Source organism: Triturus cristatus, chromosome 2_2 (assembly GCF_964204655.1).
Source record: "Triturus cristatus chromosome 2_2, aTriCri1.1, whole genome shotgun sequence".
Classification (NCBI taxonomy): Eukaryota; Metazoa; Chordata; class Amphibia; order Caudata; family Salamandridae; genus Triturus; species Triturus cristatus.
The window spans coordinates 479414207-479418992 of NC_140582.1; the positions used below are offsets into that span (position 1 = coordinate 479414207).

The 4786-nt window shown below is 68.0% G+C and overlaps 1 pseudogene; it reads right to left on the bottom strand.

Moving 5' to 3' along the window:
* LOC146862390 (18S ribosomal RNA) overlaps positions 1-764 on the bottom strand; it is a 1050-nt pseudogene extending 286 nt beyond the window's left edge.
* Positions 765-4786: the final 4022 nt, after the last annotated feature.

A 4786-nucleotide genomic window follows, 5' to 3' on the forward strand; every position in this document is an offset into this window, starting at 1 on the left:
GAGTCCTATTCCATTATTCCTAGCTGAAGTATTCAGGCGACCGGCCTGCTTTGAACACTCAAATTTTTTCAAAGTAAACGCTTCGGACCCCCAGGAAACTCAGTCAAGAGCATCAAGGGGGCGCCGAGAGGCAGGGGCTGGGACAGGCGGTAGCTCGCCTCGCGGCGGACCGCCAGCTCGATCCCAAGATCCAGCTACGAGCTTTTGAACTGCAGCAACTTTAATATACGCTATTGGAGCTGGAATTACCGCGGCTGCTGGCACCAGACATGCCCTCCAATGGATCCTCGTTAAAGGATTTAAAGTGTACTCATTCCAATTACAGGGCCTCGAAAGAGTCCTGTATTGTAATTTTTCGTCACTACCTCCCCGAGTCGGGAGTGGGTAATTTGCGCGCCTGCTGCCTTCCTTGGATGTGGTAGCCGTTTTCTCAGGCTCCCTCTCCGGAATCGAACCCTGATTCCCCGTTACCCGTGGTCACCATGGAAGTGCGATCAGCCAGAGGTTATCTAGAGTCACCAAAGCGGCCGGGTGAGCCCGGATTGGTCTTGGTCTGATAAATGCACGCATCCCGGGAGGTCAGCGCTTGTCGGCATGTATTAGCTCTAGAATTACCACATTTATCCAAGCAACAGATGGTGCGATCAAAGGTACCATAACTGATTTAATGAGCCATTCGCAGTTTCACTGTACCGGCCGTGTGTACTTACACGTGCATGGCTTAATCTTTGAGACAAGCTTATGCTACTGGCAGGATCAACCAGGTAGCCGCACCTGCTGACAGGGTTCGGGGGGCCACGTGCCCATCTCCCCGACCGGACCACCTTCACGCACACCCCTCCCTCTCGGTAGTCTGCTGGGGGGAAAGGAGCACACCCGCCTGGGCGGGAGGGCTCGCCGGAGGGGTGGAGAGAGGTGGCAGGTCGCATGGGCACCAGCAGGCCCAGCCGTCTCCCCTGGGAGGGAGAGGCGGGCCGAGGCGCAGCCTGAGCGAGACGCAGGGGTGCCGGGGCCTGGTGGCGGTGGCACCCCCCACGGAAAGGTCGTTCCGAGCTGCTGCGGAAATGTGCTGGGTGGAGAGGGGTGACGGCATGGGATGCACAGGGCCTACGGACCTGCTGGGCAGCAGCATTCGAGGGCCTGGCGCCACCTGACCCCTTCCGCTCGGGGTCAGACCACTGGGGGGCACGAGCTGCCAGGGCCGCTCGACCTTTGCTCTGCTGGGTAGGGTGAAGGGCCTCCCGCCAGCCGGCAGGCCCTCGAGTCGGACGGTCCATGCGGGGAGGAAGCGAATTGCTTGAAACAACAGCCGAGGCTAGCCAAGCAGTCCATCCCTAAAGGGACCGAGAGTGCCCAATCGATGAGAGTACGGCCGGGGCATCCCCTCTTCAGGCCGCCCTGCGCAGGGTGGATGGTGGCTTCACATCCCTGCCTGCTCCCGGGGCGAGCGGGCTCGAAGGGAGGGCCCTTCGATAGGGGCCGGGAGGCAGGCGTGCACCCGGACCCCCGGGGGCCCCCTGCGGGAGGGCCCGGGCGCTGCCTTCCCTGTCTCGCGGTCGCCGGACCTCATGGAGGTCTGACCCAGCAAACCCGGAGAAAAAAGTACCATCAGGAAGGGGCTGAGAGGCAGGTTCGTTCCCGGGCACCACCTTCCCCGTCTCGGTATCGCCGGACCTCTCGGAGGTAGGACCCAGCAAACTCGGAGAAAAAGGACCATCGGGAAGGGGCTGAGAGGTAGGTGCGTACCCGGGCCCCTGGGGGCCCCGGCGGGCGGGCCCGGGTGCTGCCTTCCCCGTCTCGCTATCACCGGACCTCACGGAGGTCTGACCCAGCAAACCCGGAGAAAAAAGGACCATTGGGAAGGGGCGAGAGGCAGGAGCGTACCCGGGCCCCTGGGGGCCCCGGCGGGTGGGCCCGGGTGCTGCCTTCCCCTGTCTCTGGATCCACAGGCCTCACGGGGGTCTGACTTCCCGCATCTCAGGATCGCCCGACCTCACGGAGGTCTGACCCAGCAAACTCATAGGAAAAGAACCATCGGGAAGGGGGCTGAGAGGCAGGTGTGCGAACCCGGGCCCCTGGGGGCCCTGCTTCGGGCGGGCCCGGGTGCTGCCTTCCCATGTCTCTGGATCCACAGGCCTCACGGGGGTCTGACCCAGAAAACTCAGAGAGAAAGGACCATCGGAAAGGGGCTGAGAGGCAGGAGCGTATCGGGGCCCCTGGGGGCCCCGGCGGGCGGGCCCTGGGTCTGCCTTCCCCTGTTTCAGAATCGCCGGACCTCACGAAGGTCTGACTGACCCTCTCCCTAGTAATCCGGAGGAAAATTACCACCCTTTCTTGTAATCCGTGCACACGAGGTGACAGAGGGGACCCAAGGCGCGAATGTACCCGACCTCCTGGAGCCCTCGCTGGGATCTGGGAGGCAAATGGACCCTCATCGAGACTTCCAGGCAAGCCCGGCCATCTGGTCACCCCATTGGAAAGCATTGCGCGCGACCAGATGGCCGAAGGGACATGCGCGACCAGATGGCCGAAGGGACATGCGCGACCAGATGGCTGAGGGGACAGGCGCGAGCAGATCGCCGAGGGGACAGGCGCGACCAGATGGCCGAGGGGAAAGGCGCGACCAGATGGCCAGGCTCGAAAGGGAAGCCATCTGGCCTCTCTGTGCCTCAATGAATGAGTGAGCGGGCCCCGGGGCATGGGGGACCGGAGGCCCAGGGCCCCAGCTGGGCCTCAGCCATGAAGGCTGCGTGATAACCCGACGGGCCCTCAGACCCGGGGCCCGCAGACACCTTGACAAGCAGGGGAGGCCTGCACGGGCCCGACAGACCCCAGTCCTGGGCCCTTGGCAGAGCGGCAGGCCGGGGGACAGGGCCCGGGGCCGAAGCCCCTGACCCGGGGCCCGACCGGGCCCCTGGACCCAGCCGGGGCTCCCAGGCCCAGAGGCGCAGGGGAAGCCCCCAGGGGCCCGGCCGTAGCTCCTGAACCCAGACGAGCTCCCCTGCCACAACGGATCCCCATCCCGGGCCTTTGGCAGTGCCGCAGGCTGGGGGACGGGGGACGGAGCCCCCGACCCGGGGCCCGACCGGGCCCCTGGACCCAGCCAGGGCTCCCAGGCCCGGAGGCACAGGGGAAGCCTCCCTGGGCCCTCCGGACCCCGCCCCGGGCACCCTGCCACACGGCAGGACCCAGGACGGAGCCCGGGGCGGGGAGGCCGCCCACCCGGGGCCCTCAGATGCCCGGCCGGAGGTCCTGAACCCAGACGAGCGAGGGGAGGCTCCCCGGGCACAACGGAACCCCATCCCGGGCCTATGGCAGTGCCGCAGGCTGGGGAACGGGGCCGGGGCCAGAGCCCCCGACCCTGGGCCCAGCCGGGCCCCTGGACCCAGCCAGGGCTTCCAGGCCCGGAGGCGCAGGGGAAGCCTCCCTGGGCCCTCCGGACCCCGTCCCGGGCACCCTGCCACGCCCCAGGACGGAGCCCGGGGTGGGGAGGCCAGCCTCCCCGGGGCCCTCAGGTGCCTGGCCGGAGCTATTGAACCCAACAGAACAAGGGGTGGCTCCCCGGGCACGACGGAACCCTGTCCCGGGCCTTTGGGAGTGCCGCAGGCCGGGGGACGGGGCCCGGGGCCGGAGCCCCCCACCCAGGGCCCGGCCGGGCCCATGGACCCAGCCAGGGTTCCCAGGCCCGGAGGCGCAGGGGAGGCCTCCCCGGGCCCTCCAGACCCCATCCCGGGCACCCTGCCACGTGGCAGGACCCAGGACGGAACCCAGGGTGGGGAGGCTGCCCTCCCCAGGGCCCAGCCGGAGCTCCTGAACCCAACCGAGCAAGGGGAGGCTCTCCGGGCACGACGGAACCCCGTCCCAGGCCTTTGGGTGTGCCGCAGGCCAGGTGACGGGGCCCGGGTCGGAGCCCCCCGACCCGGGGCCCGGCCTGGCCCCTGAACCCAGTCGGGGCTCCCAGCCCGGAGGCACAGGGGAAGCCTCCCCTGGCCCGCCGGACCCCGTCCTGGGCACCTTGCCACGCGGCAGGACCCAGGACGGAGCCCGGGGTGGGAAGGCTGCCCTTCCCGGGCCCTCGGGGAACCCCAGCCAGAGGCACAGGGGAAGCCTCCCCAGGCCCGCTAGACCCCTTCCAGGCCACCCTGCCACGTGGCAGGACCCAGGACGGAGCCCACGGGAACTCGTTCTGGCACACCTGCCACGCGGCAGGACCCATGACTGTGCCTGGGGTGGGGAGGCCATCCTCCCAGGGGCCCATGGACCCAGCCCAGCAGGGGGATGCCTGCCGGATCTCATCCGGGGCAGCCTGATACGCGGCAGGCCCCGGGACAGACCCAGGGCTGGGGCGGCATCTGGGCCCGTCCAGCTGCCGGCTGAGGACCGCTAGGCCGAGAGGGGTCCCAGACTACCCTGTCCCTAGTAATCCGGAGGAAGGCTACCCCCCTTTCTGGTAACCCACGCACTCCGAGTGACAGAGGGGACCCTAGGGGCGAACACGCCCGGCCTCCTGGAACCCTGGCTGGGATCCGGGAGGCAAATGGCCCTTCATCGGGACTTCCAGGCCGGCCCGGCCATCTGGTCACCCCATTGGAAAGCACTGCGCGCGACCAGATGGCCGAGGGGAAAGGTGCGACCAGATGGCCGGCAACTGAAAGGACTCCTGTCTGTCCGCCCCGAGCCGAGCCATAGTGGTAGGGCTCCCGCCTGCCCACCCACCGAGGGCTCGGGGGGCTCGGGGACCCCGGCTGGGCCTCAGGCACGTGGAGGACCGATGGAGCTCTCGGGC